Raw genomic sequence first — 19,292 nt, 5'->3', positions numbered from 1 at the left:
ATGGTGTGGACCATTTGTCTATCAGCTCATCTCAGTGACATGGTCTTCTTGTTGTGTAGCGTGTGAGCAAAGCATGAGTCAGAGGTTTGTTCAGATTTTGTTATAATCCTTACACTGTACAAGAAGGGCCAAAGTCGCCTCCACCTTCTGAGGAGACTGAGGTCGTTCTGAGGAGACTGAGGTCCTTCAGAGGAGACTGAGGTCCTTCTGAGGAGACTGAGGTCCTTCTGAGGAGACTGAGGTCCTTCAGAGTGAGCAGGCCTCTGCTCAGGACTTTTCATGACTCTGTGGTGGCCTCTGCTCTCCACTACGCTGCCGTGTGCTGGGCCCCGGGCCGCACAGAGCGGGACAAGAACAGTCTGAACAAGCTGGTCAGGAGGGCCAGCTCCGTCCTGGGCTGCCCCCTGGAGGACAGGAGGGTGTTAGCCAAGCTCACCTCCATCATGGACAACACCTCCCACCCACTGCACGGGACTGTAGAAGAGCTGAGCAGCTCTCTCAGTGCAGGACGGAGCAGGTCCTTCATCCCCACTGCTGTCAGACTGTGCAATAAGACTGTGAAGGAACGCCGACTGTAACAAGTGAATTTCTCCTTTGTGAGATCAATAAAGGTTTATCTTATCTTAGTTTATTACCAGTTTTTCTTTAGTTTATTACCAGTGTTTCTTTAGTTTATTACCAGTGTTTCTTTAGTTTATTACCAGTGTTTCTTTAGTTTATTACCAGTGTTTCTTTAGTTTATTACCAGTGTTTCTTTAGTTTATTACCAGTGTTTCTTTAGTTTATTACCAGTGTTTCTTTAGTTTATTACCAGTGTTTCTTTAGTTTATTACCAGTGTTTCTTTAGTTTATTGCCATTTGTTTCTTCAGTTTATTGCCATTGTTTCTTCAGTTTATTACCAGTGTTTCTTTAGTTTATTACCAGTGTTTCTATAGTTTATTACCAGTGTTTCTTTAGTTTATTACCAGTGTTTCTTTAGTTTATTACCACTGTTTCTTTAGTTTATTACCAGTGTTTCTTTAGTTTATTACCAGTGTTTCTTTAGTTTATTGCCATTTGTTTCTTCAGTTTATTGCCATTGTTTCTTCAGTTTATTACCAGTGTTTCTTTAGTTTATTACCAGTGTTTCTTTAGTTTATTACCAGTGTTTCTTTAGTTTATTGCCATTTGTTTCTTCAGTTTATTGCCAGTGTTTCTATAGTTTATTACCAGTGTTTCTTTAGTTTATTACCAGTGTTTCTTTAGTTTATTACCACTGTTTCTTTAGTTTATTACCAGTGTTTCTATAGTTTATTACCACTGTTTCTTTAGTTTATTACCAGTGTTTCTATAGTTTATTACCAGTTTTTCTTTAGTTTATTACCACTGTTTCTTTAGTTTATTACCACTGTTTCTTTAGTTTATTACCACTGTTTCTTTAGTTTATTACCACTGTTTCTTTAGTTTATTACCAGTTTTTCTTCAGTTTATTACCAGTGTTTCTTCAGTTTATTACCAGTGTTTCTTTAGTTTATTACCACTGTTTCTTTAGTTTATTGCCATTTGTTTCTTCAGTTTATTACCAGTGTTTCTATAGTTTATTACCACTGTTTCTTTAGTTTATTACCAGTTTTTCTTCAGTTTATTGCCAGTGTTTCTTTAGTTTATTACCACTGTTTCTTTAGTTTATTACCACTGTTTCTTTAGTTTATTACCAGTTTTTCTTCAGTTTATTGCCAGTGTTTCTTTAGTTTATTAAAAGTGTTTCTTTTCCGTTTGTTATGAGTGTTTTTTACGTTCATTGCGCGTTCCCGAAGGTTTACTTTGGGGCTGAGGTGTAAATATATCCGTTAAACTATATATGATGATGATGATGATGATGATGATGATGATGATGATGATGATGATGATGATGATGATGATGATGACGATGATGATGATGATGATGATGATGACAGGACCCTCTGTGTGAAAAGAGCAAATGATCAACTGATGAATCTTTTTCTACATCACGTGTTTGGTCCACGGCTCAGCTCTGTGCGTGTGCGTGTTTGTGTGTGTGTGTTTGCGTGTGTGTTTGCGTGCGTGCGTGTGTGTATGTATGTGTGTGTGTTTGCGTGTGTGTGTGTGCGTGTGTGCGTGTGTGTGTATGAGGGCCGCCTGTTTCCATGGCAACCGCATCCCTCCTCCCTCCTCCCTCCTCCTTCCTTCCTGTCTCCTCATTTGTCTCCTGCACTCGTCTCCTGACTCCTCGCTCTGAGACCTGCTCTGCTCCTCGTCCGCTCGCACGGACCATCCCAGACCGAGGTCCAGACCCGGTCCAGACCCGGCCCAGTCTCCGGTCCAGTCCAGGTCCAGACCCGGCCCAGACCCGGCCCAGTCTCCGGTCCAGTCCAGGTCCAGACCCGGCCCAGTCTCCGGTCCAGTCCAGGTCCAGACCCGGCCCAGTCTTCGGTCCAGTCCAGGTCCAGACCCGGCCCAGTCTTCGGTCCAGTCCAGGTCCAGCCCCTGGTTCCCGTCTTGGACTCGTGGTCAGCGATGGACAAAGGCACGAGGTGCGTCTCCGTTTCAGAAACATGGCCGCTGGGGTTTAGATCGAAGACTTGGAATGCTCTAAATGCACTGTTGCCATGGAGATCGGCCATGTTTCTGCTGTCAGACGACATCGGGCGACGACAGAATCCAAACAGACTCTTCACGATCTGATGTCAGTCTGTGGTCAGTGTCGACTCGCAGCAGAAACATGGCAGATCGCCATGGCAACGGTGAATTAAAAACATTCTGTCGGTCACAGTACTGCGCAGGAAACAAGTACTGCTTACCAAGTAGTATCAGTACTGCAGTCAGGAGGCTGCTGCAGTAGTAGTAGTAGTAGTAATTGTCATTCTGCTCTAAATTATGTAATTCAATTACTTTGAGTTTCAAACATGATTTGACTTACAGTGGGTCAAAAAAGTGTTTGGTTCGCAGATTCTTACTGGGTTTCGGACAAATACTTTTTTGGCCGCTGTATTTTTACATAAAATGCGAGTTGTTTTTGGAGCTCGTGGTTTGTGTAATTCCAGGTCTTTAAAAGGTCTTTCATTTCTCAAACTGTGAATCCTGTGAATCCTGTGAATCCTGTGAATCCTCGATGTCGTGATTATCTTTGCTCTTTCTGGGGTTGTTGAAAGTGCAATAGAAATAAACTTTGATTGATTCACTGTATTTATTGTGCTGTTTGTAGCAGTAGTAGTAGTAGTAGTAGTAGTAGTAGTAGTAGGAGTAGCAGTAGCAGTAGTAGTAGTAGTAGTAGGAGTAGTAGCAGTAGCAGTAGCAGTAGCAGTAGTAGTAGCAGTAGCAGTAGCAGTAGCAGTAGCAGTAGCAGTAGTAGCAGTAGTAGTAGTAGTAGCAACAGTAGTAGTAATAGTAGTAGTAGTAGTAGTAGTAGTACTAGTAGTAGTAGTAGTAGTAGTAGTAGTAGTGTCTCTCACGTGGCTCAGACTGAAGGGAGTTTCCTCAGATCAATGTCCGGAAACAGACCCTGCAGCTGCTCAGGCGGAAAAAACAAATAGAATCAGCTCTAACAGAGAGACATCATGTGTATACCCTCTAATACAGAGTGACATCATGTGTATACCCTCTAATACAGAGACATCATGTGTATACCCTCTAATACAGAGTGACATCATGTGTATACCCTCTAATACAGAGTGACATCATGTGTATACCCTCTAATACAGAGACATCATGTGTATACCCTCTAATACAGAGACATCATGTGTATACCCTCTAATACAGAGTGACATCATGTGTATACCCTCTAATACAGAGACATCATGTGTATACCCTCTAATACAGAGTGACATCATGTGCATACCCTCTAATACAGAGTGACATCATGTGTATACCCTCTAATACAGAGTGACATCATGTGTATACCCTCTAATACAGAGTGACATCATGTGTATACCCTCTAATACAGAGACATCATGTGTATACCCTCTAATACAGAGTGACATCATGTGTATACCCTCTAATACAGAGACATCATGTGTATACCCTCTAATACAGAGTGACATCATGTGTATACCCTCTAATACAGAGTGACATCATGTGTATACCCTCTAATACAGAGACATCATGTGTATACCCTCTAATACAGAGACATCATGTGTATACCCTCTAATACAGAGTGACATCATGTGTATACCCTCTAATACAGAGACATCATGTGTATACCCTCTAATACAGAGTGACATCATGTGTATACCCTCTAATACAGAGTGACATCATGTGTATACCCTCTAATACAGAGTGACATCATGTGTATACCCTCTAATACAGAGAGACATCATGTGCATACCCTCTAATACAGAGTGACATCATGTGTATACCCTCTAATACAGAGAGACATCATGTGTATACCCTCTAATACAGAGTGACATCATGTGCATACCCTCTAATACAGAGTGACATCATGTGTATACCCTCTAATACAGAGTGACATCATGTGTATACCCTCTAATACAGAGACATCATGTGTATACCCTCTAATACAGAGACATCATGTGTATACCCTCTAATACAGAGTGACATCATGTGTATACCCTCTAATACAGAGTGACATCATGTGCATACCCTCTAATACAGAGACATCATGTGTATACCCTCTAATACAGAGTGACATCATGTGTATACCCTCTAATACAGAGAGACATCATGTGTATACCCTCTAATACAGAGACATCATGTGCATACCCTCTAATACAGAGTGACATCATGTGCATACCCTCTAATACAGAGAGACATCATGTGTATACCCTCTAATACAGAGTGACATCATGTGTATACCCTCTAATACAGAGAGACATCATGTGTATACCCTCTAATACAGAGTGACATCATGTGTATACCCTCTAATACAGAGACATCATGTGCATACCCTCTAATACAGAGTGACATCATGTGCATACCCTCTAATACAGAGAGACATCATGTGTATACCCTCTAATACAGAGTGACATCATGTGTATACCCTCTAATACAGAGAGACATCATGTGTATACCCTCTAATACAGAGTGACATCATGTGTATACCCTCTAATACAGAGTAACATCATGTGTATACCCTCTAATACAGAGTGACATCATGTGTATACCCTCTAATACAGAGTGACATCATGTGCATACCCTCTAATACAGAGTGACATCATGTGTATACCCTCTAATACAGAGACATCATGTGCATACCCTCTAATACAGAGTGACATCATGTGCATACCCTCTAATACAGAGAGACATCATGTGTATACCCTCTAATACAGAGTGACATCATGTGTATACCCTCTAATACAGAGAGACATCATGTGTATACCCTCTAATACAGAGTGACATCATGTGTATACCCTCTAATACAGAGTAACATCATGTGTATACCCTCTAATACAGAGTGACATCATGTGTATACCCTCTAATACAGAGTGACATCATGTGCATACCCTCTAATACAGAGTGACATCATGTGTATACCCTCTAATACAGAGTGACATCATGTGTATACCCTCTAATACAGAGTGACATCATGTGCATACCCTCTAATACAGAGTGACATCATGTGTATACCCTCTAATACAGAGACATCATGTGCATACCCTCTAATACAGAGTGACATCATGTGTATACCCTCTAATACAGAGAGACATCATGTGTATACCCTCTAATACAGAGTGACATCATGTGCATACCCTCTAATACAGAGTGACATCATGTGTATACCCTCTAATACAGAGACATCATGTGCATACCCTCTAATACAGAGACATCATGTGTATACCCTCTAATACAGAGACATCATGTGTATACCCTCTAATACAGAGAGACATCATGTGTATACCCTCTAATACAGAGTGACATCATGTGCATACCCTCTAATACAGAGTGACATCATGTGTATACCCTCTAATACAGAGACATCATGTGCATACCCTCTAATACAGAGACATCATGTGTATACCCTCTAATACAGAGACATCATGTGTATACCCTCTAATACAGAGACATCATGTGCATACCCTCTAATACAGAGAGACATCATGTGCATACCCTCTAATACAGAGACATCATGTGTATACCCTCTAATACAGAGAGACATCATGTGTATACCCTCTAATACAGAGTGACATCATGTGCATACCCTCTAATACAGAGTGACATCATGTGTATACCCTCTAATACAGAGAGACATCATGTGCATACCCTCTAATACAGAGAGACATCATGTGTATACCCTCTAATACAGAGTGACATCATGTGCATACCCTCTAATACAGAGACATCATGTGTATACCCTCTAATACAGAGAGACATCATGTGTATACCCTCTAATACAGAGAGACATCATGTGTATACCCTCTAATACAGAGTGACATCATGTGTATACCCTCTAATACAGAGACATCATGTGTATACCCTCTAATACAGAGAGACATCATGTGTATACCCTCTAATACAGAGTGACATCATGTGTATACCCTCTAATACAGAGACATCATGTGTATACCCTCTAATACAGAGTGACATCATGTGCATACCCTCTAATACAGAGTGACATCATGTGTATACCCTCTAATACAGAGTGACATCATGTGTATACCCTCTAATACAGAGTGACATCATGTGTATACCCTCTAATACAGAGTGACATCATGTGTATACCTTCTAATACAGAGAGACATCATGTGTATACCCTCTAATACAGAGACATCATGTGTATACCCTCTAATACAGAGACATCATGTGTATACCCTCTAATACAGAGACATCATGTGTATACCCTCTAATACAGAGACATCATGTGTATACCCTCTAATACAGAGTGACATCATGTGTATACCCTCTAATACAGAGACATCATGTGCATACCCTCTAATACAGAGTGACATCATGTGTATACCCCTCTAATACAGAGTGACATCATGTGTATACCCTCTAATACAGAGTGACATCATGTGTATACCCTCTAATACAGAGTGACATCATGTGCATACCCTCTAATACAGAGTGACATCATGTGTATACCCTCTAATACAGAGTGACATCATGTGCATACCCTCTAATACAGAGACATCATGTGTATACCCTCTAATACAGAGTGACATCATGTGCATACCCTCTAATACAGAGACATCATGTGTATACCCTCTAATACAGAGAGACATCATGTGTATACCCTCTAATACAGAGTGACATCATGTGTATACCCTCTAATACAGAGACATCATGTGTATACCCTCTAATACAGAGTGACATCATGTGTATACCCTCTAATACAGAGTGACATCATGTGTATACCCTCTAATACAGAGTGACATCATGTGTATACCCTCTAATACAGAGTGACATCATGTGTATACCCTCTAATACAGAGTGACATCATGTGCATACCCTCTAATACAGAGTGACATCATGTGTATACCCTCTAATACAGAGTGACATCATGTGTATACCCTCTAATACAGAGTGACATCATGTGCATACCCTCTAATACAGAGTGACATCATGTGTATACCCTCTAATACAGTGACATCATGTGTATACCCTCTAATACAGAGAGACATCATGTGTATACCCTCTAATACAGTGAGACATCATGTGTATACCCTCTAATACAGAGTGACATCATGTGTATACCCTCTAATACAGAGTGACATCATGTGTATACCCTCTAATACAGAGAGACATCATGTGTATACCCCTCTAATACAGAGTGACATCATGTGTATACCCTCTAATACAGAGTGACATCATGTGTATACCCTCTAATACAGAGTGACATCATGTGATACCCTCTAATACAGAGTGACATCATGGTGTATACCCTCTAATACAGAGTGACATCATGTGTATACCCTCTAATACAGAGTGACATCATGTGTATACCCTCTAATACAGAGTGACATCATGTGTATACCCTCTAATACAGAGTGACATCATGTGTATACCCTCTAATACAGAGTGACATCATGTGTATACCCTCTAATACAGAGTGACATCATGTGTATACCCTCTAATACAGAGTGACATCATGTGTATACCCTCTAATACAGAGTGACATCATGTGTATACCCTCTAATACAGAGGACATCATGTGTATACCCTCTAATACAGAGTGACATCATGTGTATACCCTCTAATACAGAGTGACATCATGTGTATACCCTCTAATACAGAGTGACATCATGTGTATACCCTCTAATACAGAGGACATCATGTGTATACCCTCTAATACAGAGTGACATCATGTGTATACCCTCTAATACAGAGTGACATCATGTGTATACCCTCTAATACAGAGTGACATCATGTGTATACCCTCTAATACAGAGTGACATCATGTGTATACCCTCTAATACAGAGTGACATCATGTGTATACCCTCTAATACAGAGTGACATCATGTGTATACCCTCTAATACAGAGTGACATCATGTGTATACCCTCTAATACAGAGTGACATCATGTGTATACCCTCTAATACAGAGTGACATCATGTGTATACCCTCTAATACAGAGTGACATCATGTGTATACCTCTAATACAGAGACATCATGTGCATACCCTCTAATACAGAGTGACATCATGTGTATACCCTCTAATACAGAGAGACATCATGTGCATACCCTCTAATACAGAGGACATCATGTGTATACCCTCTAATACAGAGTGACATCATGTGTATACCCTCTAATACAGAGTGACATCATGTGCATACCCTCTAATACAGAGTGACATCATGTGTATACCCTCTAATACAGAGTGACATCATGTGTATACCCTCTAATACAGAGTGACATCATGTGCATACCCTCTAATACAGAGTGACATCATGTGTATACCCTCTAATACAGAGTGACATCATGTGTATACCCTCTAATACAGAGTGACATCATGTGTATACCCTCTAATACAGAGTGACATCATGTGTATACCCTCTAATACAGAGTGACATCATGTGTATACCCTCTAATACAGAGAGACATCATGTGTATACCCTCTAATACAGAGAGACATCATGTGTATACCCTCTAATACAGAGAGACATCATGTGCATACCCTCTAATACAGAGAGACATCATGTGTATACCCTCTAATACAGAGAACATCATGTGTATACCCTCTAATACAGAGTGACATCATGTGCATACCCTCTAATACAGAGAGACATCATGTGCATACCCTCTAATACAGAGTGACATCATGTGTCATACCCTCTAATACAGAGTGACATCATGTGTATACCCTCTAATACAGAGTGACATCATGTGCATACCCTCTAATACAGAGTGACATCATGTGCATACCCTCTAATACAGAGTGACATCATGTGTATACCCTCTAATACAGAGAGACATCATGTGTATACCCTCTAATACAGAGTGACATCATGTGTATACCCTCTAATACAGAGTGACATCATGTGTATACCCTCTAATACAGAGACATCATGTGTATACCCTCTAATACAGAGAGACATCATGTGCATACCCTCTAATACAGAGTGACATCATGTGTATACCCTCTAATACAGAGAGACATCATGTGTATACCCTCTAATACAGAGTGACATCATGTGCATACCCTCTAATACAGAGTGACATCATGTGTATACCCTCTAATACAGAGTGACATCATGTGTATACCCTCTATACAGAGTGACATCATGTGCATACCCTCTAATACAGAGTGACATCATGTGTATACCCTCTAATACAGAGTGACATCATGTGTATACCCTCTAATACAGAGTGACATCATGTGCATACCCTCTAAACAGAGTGACATCATGTGTATACCCTCTAATACAGAGTGACATCATGTGCATACCCTCTAATACAGAGACATCATGTGTATACCCTCTAATACAGAGTGACATCATGTGTATACCCTCTAATACAGAGTGACATCATGTGCATACCCTCTAATACAGAGTAACATCATGTGTATACCCTCTAATACAGAGACATCATGTGCATACCCTCTAATACAGAGTGACATCATGTGTATACCCTCTAATACAGAGTAACATCATGTGTATACCCTCTAATACAGAGACATCATGTGCATACCCTCTAATACAGAGTGACATCATGTGTATACCCTCTAATACAGAGAGACATCATGTGCATACCCTCTAATACAGAGGACATCATGTGTATACTCTCTAATACAGAGTGACATCATGTGTATACCCTCTAATACAGAGACATCATGTGCATACCCTCTAATACAGAGGACATCATGTGTATACCCTCTAATACAGAGTGACATCATGTGTATACCCTCTAATACAGAGACATCATGTGCATACCCTCTAATACAGAGTGACATCATGTGTATACCCTCTAATACAGAGTGACATCATGTGTATACCCTCTAATACAGAGAGACATCATGTGTATACCCTCTAATACAGAGACATCATGTGTATACCCTCTAATACAGAGACATCATGTGTATACCCTCTAATACAGAGACATCATGTGTATACCCTCTAATACAGAGTGACATCATGTGTATACCTCTAATACAGAGACATCATGTGTATACCCTCTAATACAGAGACATCATGTGTATACCCTCTAATACAGAGTGACATCATGTGTATACCCTCTAATACAGAGTGACATCATGTGTATACCCTCTAATACAGAGACATCATGTGTATACCCTCTAATACAGAGACATCATGTGTATACCCTCTAATACAGAGTGACATCATGTGTATACCCTCTAATACAGAGTGACATCATGTGTATACCCTCTAATACAGAGAGACATCATGTGCATACCCTCTAATACAGAGTGACATCATGTGTATACCCTCTAATACAGAGACATCATGTGTATACCCTCTAATACAGAGTGACATCATGTGTATACCCTCTAATACAGAGTGACATCATGTGCATACCCTCTAATACAGAGTGACATCATGTGTATACCCTCTAATACAGAGTGACATCATGTGTATTACCCTCTAATACAGAGTGACATCATGTGTATACCCTCTAATACAGAGTGACATCATGTGTATACCCTCTAATACAGAGTGACATCATGTGTATACCCTCTAATACAGAGTGACATCATGTGCATACCCTCTAATACAGAGTGACATCATGTGCATACCCTCTAATACAGAGTGACATCATGTGCATACCCTCTAATACAGAGTGACATCATGTGTATACCCTCTAATACAGAGTGACATCATGTGTATACCCTCTAATACAGAGTGACATCATGTGTATACCCTCTAATACAGAGTGACATCATGTGCATACCCTCTAATACAGAGTGACATCATGTGTATGCCCTCTAATACAGAGTGACATCATGTGCATACCCTCTATACAGAGACATCATGTGTATACCCTCTAATACAGAGTGACATCATGTGTATACCCTCTAATACAGAGTGACATCATGTGTATACCCTCTAATACAGAGTAACATCATGTGCATACCCTCTAATACAGAGTTGACATCATGTGTATACCCTCTAATACAGAGTGACATCATGTGTATACCCTCTAATACAGAGACATCATGTGTATACCCTCTAATACAGAGACATCATGTGTATACCCTCTAATACAGAGTGACATCATGTGCATACCCTCTAATACAGAGTGACATCATGTGTATACTCTCTAATACAGAGAGACATCATGTGCATACCCTCTAATACAGAGTGACATCATGTGTATACCCTCTAATACAGAGACATCATGTGTATACCCTCTAATACAGAGTGACATCATGTGTATACCCTCTAATACAGAGGACATCATGTGTATACTCTCTAATACAGAGAGACATCATGTGTATACCCTCTAATACAGAGTGACATCATGTGCATACCCTCTAATACAGAGTGACATCATGTGCATACCCTCTAATACAGAGTGACATCATGTGTATACTCTCTAATACAGAGAGACATCATGTGCATACCCTCTAACACAGAGTGACATCATGTGTATACCCTCTAATACAGAGAGACATCATGTGTATACCCTCTAATACAGAGAGACATCATGTGTATACCCTCTAATACAGAGAGACATCATGTGTATACCCTCTAATACAGAGACATCATGTGTATACCCTCTAATACAGAGACATCATGTGTATACCCTCTAATACAGAGTGACATCATGTGTATACCCTCTAATACAGAGACATCATGTGTATACCCTCTAATACAGAGTGACATCATGTGTATACCCTCTAATACAGAGACATCATGTGTATACCCTCTCACAGAGTGACATCATGTGTATACCCTCTAATACAGAGACATCATGTGTATACCCTCTAATACAGAGTGACATCATGTGTATACCCTCTAATACAGAGACATCATGTGTATACCCTCTCACAGAGTGACATCATGTGCATACCCTCTAATACAGAGACATCATGTGTATACCCTCTAATACAGAGAGACATCATGTGTATACCCTCTAATACAGAGAGACATCATGTGTATACCCTCTAATACAGAGAGACATCATGTGTATACCCTCTAATACAGAGTGACATCATGTGTATACCCTCTAATACAGAGAGACATCATGTGTATACTCTCTAATACAGAGAGACATCATGTGTATACCCTCTAATACAGAGTGACATCATGTGTATACCCTCTAATACAGAGACATCATGTGTATACCCTCTAATACAGAGAGACATCATGTGTATACCCTCTAATACAGAGAGACATCATGTGTATACTCTCTAATACAGAGAGACATCATTTGTATACCCTCTAATACAGAGTGACATCATGTGCATACCCTCTAATACAGAGAGACATCATGTGTATACCCTCTAATACAGAGAGACATCATGTGTATACCCTCTAATACAGAGTGACATCATGTGTATACCCTCTAATACAGAGAGACAATCATGTGTATACCCTCTAACACAGAGAGACATCATGTGTATACCCTCTAATACAGAGTGACATCATGTGCATACCCTCTAATACAGAGAGACATCATGTGTATACCCTCTAACACAGAGAGACATCATGTGTATATCCTCTAATACAGAGAGACATCATGTGTATACCCTCTAATACAGAGTGACATCATGTGTATACTCTCTAATACAGAGAGACATCATGTGTATACCCTCTAATACAGAGAGACATCATGTGTATATCCTCTAATACAGAGTGACATCATGTGCATACCCTCTAATACAGAGAGACATCATGTGTATACCCTCTAATACAGAGAGACATCATGTGTATACCCTCTAATACAGAGTGACATCATGTGTATACTCTCTAATACAGAGAGACATCATGTGTATACCCTCTAATACAGAGAGACATCATGTGTATATCCTCTAATACAGAGAGACATCATGTGTATACCCTCTAATACAGAGTGACATCATGTGTATACCCTCTAATACAGAGACATCATGTGTATACCCTCTAATACAGAGAGACATCATGTGTATACCCTCTAATACAGAGAGACATCATGTGTATACCCTCTAATACAGAGTGACATCATGTGTATACTCTCTAATACAGAGTGACATCATGTGCATACCCTCTAATACAGAGTGACATCATGTGCATACCCTCTAATACAGAGAGACATCATGTGCATACCCTCTAATACAGAGTGACATCATGTGCATACCCTCTAATACAGAGTGACATCATGTGTATACTCTCTAATACAGAGTGACATCATGTGCATACCCTCTAATACAGAGTGACATCATGTGCATACCCTCTAATACAGAGAGACATCATGTGCATACCCTCTAATACAGAGTGACATCATGTGTATACCCTCTAATACAGAGACATCATGTGTATACCCTCTAATACAGAGTGACATCATGTGCATACCCTCTATACAGAGACATCATGTGCATACCCTCTAATACAGAGTGACATCATGTGTATACCCTCTAATACAGAGTGACATCATGTGTATACCCTCTAATACAGAGAGACATCATGTGCATACCCTCTAATACAGAGTGACATCATGTGTATACCCTCTAATACAGAGAGACATCATGTGTATACCCTCTAATACAGAGAGACATCATGTGTATACCCTCTAATACAGAGTGACATCATGTGTATACCCTCTAATACAGAGTGACATCATGTGTATACCCTCTAATACAGAGTGACATCATGTGTATACCCTCTAATACAGAGAGACATCATGTGCATACCCTCTAATACAGAGTGACATCATGTGTATACCCTCTAATACAGAGACATCATGTGTATACCCTCTAATACAGAGACATCATGTGCATACCCTCTAATACAGAAAGACATCATGTGTATACCCTCTAATACAGAGACATCATGTGCATACCCTCTAATACAGAGACATCATGTGCATACCCTCTAACACAGAGTGACATCATGTGTATACCCTCTAATACAGAGTGACATCATGTGCATACCCTCTAATACAGAGACATCATGTGTATACCCTCTAATACAGAGTGACATCATGTGTATACCCTCTAATACAGAGTGACATCATGTGCATACCCTCTAATACAGAGAGACATCATGTGTATACCCTCTAATACAGAGACATCATGTGCATACCCTCTAATACAGAGACATCATGTGCATACCCTCTAATACAGAGAGACATCATGTGTATACCCTCTAATACAGAGACATCATGTGCATACCTCTAATACAGAGACATCATGTGCATACCCTCTAACACAGAGTGACATCATGTGTATACCCTCTAATACAGAGTGACATCATGTGCATACCCTCTAATACAGAGACATCATGTGTATACCCTCTAATACAGAGTGACATCATGTGTATACCCTCTAATACAGAGTGACATCATGTGCATACCCTCTAATACAGAGTGACATCATGTGCATACCCTCTAATACAGAGTGACATCATGTGTATACCCTCTAATACAGAGTGACATCATGTGCATACCCTCTAATACAGAGACATCATGTGCATACCCTCTAATACAGAGACATCATGTGTATACCCTCTAATACAGAGTGACATCATGTGCATACCCTCTAATACAGAGACATCATGTGTATACCCTCTAATACAGAGACATCATGTGCATACCCTCTAATACAGAGTGACATCATGTGTATACCCTCTAATACAGAGTGACATCATGTGTATACCCTCTAATACAGAGTGACATCATGTGTATACCCTCTAATACAGAGTGACATCATGTGTATACCCTCTAATACAGAGTGACATCATGTGTATACCCTCTTAATACAGAGTGACATCATGTGTATACCCTCTAATACAGAGTGACATCATGTGTATACCCTCTAATACAGAGAGACATCATGTGTATACCCTCTAATACAGAGTGACATCATGTGTATACCCTCTAATACAGAGTGACATCATGTGCATACCCTCTAATACAGAGAGACATCATGTGTATACCCTCTAATACAGAGTGACATCATGTGTATACCCTCTAATACAGAGTGACATCATGTGCATACCCTCTAATACAGAGTGACATCATGTGTATACCCTCTAATACAGAGTGACATCATGTGCATACCCTCTAATACAGAGAGACATCATGTGTATACCCTCTAATACAGAGACATCATGTGTATACCCTCTAATACAGAGTGACATCATGTGTATACCCTCTAATACAGAGTGACATCATGTGCATACCCTCTAATACAGAGAGACATCATGTGTATACCCTCTAATACAGAGACATCATGTTGCATACCCTCTAATACAGAGTGACATCATGTGCATACCCTCTAATACAGAGTGACATCATGTGCATACCCTCTAATACAGATTGACATCATGTGCATACCCTCTAATACAGAGACATCATGTGTATACCCTCTAATACAGAGTGACATCATGTGCATACCCTCTAATACAGAGACATCATGTGTATACCCTCTAATACAGAGTGACATCATGTGCATACCCTCTAATACAGAGAGACATCATGTGCATACCCTCTAATACAGAGACATCATGTGTATACCCTCTAATACAGAGACATCATGTGCATACCCTCTAATACAGAGTGACATCATGTGTATACTCTCTAATACAGAGTGACATCATGTGTATACCCTCTAATACAGAGAGGACATCATGTGTATACCCTCTAATACAGAGTGACATCATGTGCATACCCTCTAATACAGAGTGACATCATGTGTATACCCTCTAATACAGAGAGACATCATGTGTATACCCTCTAATACAGAGTGACATCATGTGTATACCCTCTAATACAGAGTGACATCATGTGTATACCCTCTAATACAGAGTGACATCATGTGCATACCCTCTAATACAGTGACATCATGTGTATACCCTCTAATACAGAGTGACATCATGTGTATACCCTCTAATACAGAGTGACATCATGTGCATACCCTCTAATACAGAGTGACATCATGTGCATACCCTCTAATACAGAGTGACATCATGTGTATACCCTCTTATACAGAGAGACATCATGTGCATACCCTCTAATACAGAGACATCATGTGCATACCTCTAATACAGAGTGACATCATGTGCATACCCTCTAATACAGAGAGACATCATGTGTATACCCTCTAATACAGAGAGACATCATGTGTATACCCTCTAAAACAGAGAGACATCATGTGCATACCCTCTAATACAGAGTGACATCATGTGCATACCCTCTAATACAGAGAGACATCATGTGCATACCCTCTAATACAGAGTGACATCATGTGCATACCCTCTAATACAGAGAGACAATCATGTGTATACCCTCTAATACAGAGAGACATCATGTGTATACCCTCTAATACAGAGAGACATCATGTGTATACCCTCTAATACAGAGAGACATCATGTGCATACCCTCTAATACAGAGAGACATCATGTGCATACCCTCTAATACAGAGAGACATCATGTGCATACCCTCTAATACAGAGAGACATCATGTGTATACCCTCTAATACAGTGACATCATGTGTATACCCTCTAATACAGAGTGACATCATGTGTATACCCTCTAATACAGAGTGACATCATGTGCATACCCTCTAATACAGAGTGACATCATGTGCATACCCTCTAATACAGAGTGACATCATGTGTATACCCTCTTATACAGAGAGACATCATGTGCATACCTCTAATACAGAGACATCATGTGTATACCCTCTAATACAGAGTGACATCATGTGCATACCCTCTAATACAGAGAGACATCATGTGTATACCCTCTAATACAGAGAGACATCATGTGCATACCCTCTAATACAGAGACATCATGTGTATACCCTCTAATACAGAGAGACATCATGTGCATACCCTCTAATACAGAGACATCATGTGTATACCCTCTAATACAGAGAGACATCATGTGTATACCCTCTAATACAGAGTGACATCATGTGTATACCTCTAATACAGAGACATCATGTGTATACCCTCTAATACAGAGTGACATCATGTGTATACCCTCTAATACAGAGTGACATCATGTGTATACCCTCTAATACAGAGTGACATCATGTGTTATACCCTCTAATACAGAGTGACATCATGTGTATACCCTCTAATACAGAGACATCATGTGTATACCCTCTAATACAGAGACATCATGTGTATACCCTCTAATACAGAGTGACATCATGTGTATACCCTCTAATACAGAGTGACATCATGTGTATACCCTCTAATACAGAGTGACATCATGTGTATACCCTCTAATACAGAGTGACATCATGTGTATACCCTCTAATACAGAGGAATATCATGTGTATACCCTCTTAATACAGAGTGACATCATGTGTATACCCTCTAATACAGAGTGACATCATGTGTATACCCTCTAATACAGAGTGACATCATGTGTATACCCTCTAATACAGAGTGACATCATGTGTATACCCTCTAATACAGAGAGACATCATGTGTATACCCTCTAATACAGAGTGACATCATGTGTATACCCTCTAATACAGAGTGACATCATGTGCATACCCTCTAATACAGAGAGACATCATGTGTATACCCTCTAATACAGGAGTGACATCATGTGTATACCCTCTAATATAGAGAGACATCATGTGTATACCCTCTAATACAGAGAGACATCATGTGTATACCTCTAATACAGAGAGACATCATGTGCATACCCTCTAATACAGAGAGACATCATGTGTATACCCTCTAATACAGTGACATCATGTGTATACCCTCTAATACAGAGTGACATCATGTGTATACCCTCTAATACAGAGTGACATCATGTGTATACCCTCTAATACAGAGTGACATCATGTGTATACCCTCTAATACAGAGTGACATCATGTGTATACCCTCTAATACAGAGTGACATCATGTGTATACCCTCTAATACAGAGACATCATGTGTATACCCTCTAATACAGAGTGACATCATGTGTATACCCTCTAATACAGAGTGACATCATGTGTATACCCTCTAATACAGTGACATCATGTGTATACCCTCTAATACAGAGAGACATCATGTGTATACCCTCTAATACAGAGTGACATCATGTGTATACCCTCTAATACAGTGACATCATGTGTATACCCTCTAATACAGTGACATCATGTGTATACCCTCTAATACAGAGTGACATCATGTGTATACCCTCTAATACAGAGACATCATGTGTATACCCTCTAATACAGAGTGACATCATGTGTATACCCTCTAATACAGAGAGACATCATGTGTATACCCTCTAATACAGAGAGACATCATGTGTATACCCTCTAATACAGAGAGACATCATGTGTATACCCTCTAATACAGTGACATCATGTGTATACCCTCTAATACAGAGAGACATCATGTGTATACCCTCTAATACAGAGACATCATGTGTATACCCTCTAATACAGAGTGACATCATGTGCATACCCTCTAATACAGAGACATCATGTGCATACCCTCTAATACAGAGAGACATCATGTGTATACCCTCTAATACAGTGACATCATGTGTATACCCTCTAATACAGAGAGACATCATGTGTATACCCTCTAATACAGAGACATCATGTGTATACCCTCTAATACAGAGTGACATCATGTGCATACCCTCTAATACAGAGACATCATGTGCATACCCTCTAATACAGAGAGACATCATGTGTATACCCTCTAATACAGAGTGACATCATGTGTATACCCTCTAATACAGAGGACATCATGTGTATACCCTCTAATACAGAG

The sequence above is a fragment of the Gobius niger genome (genome assembly GCF_951799975.1).
Source record: "Gobius niger genome assembly, chromosome: 1".
Taxonomy (NCBI): Eukaryota; Metazoa; Chordata; class Actinopteri; order Gobiiformes; family Gobiidae; genus Gobius; species Gobius niger.
The sequence above is the reverse complement of the archived record's forward strand: the minus strand, read 5'-3'. Positions refer to the sequence as shown.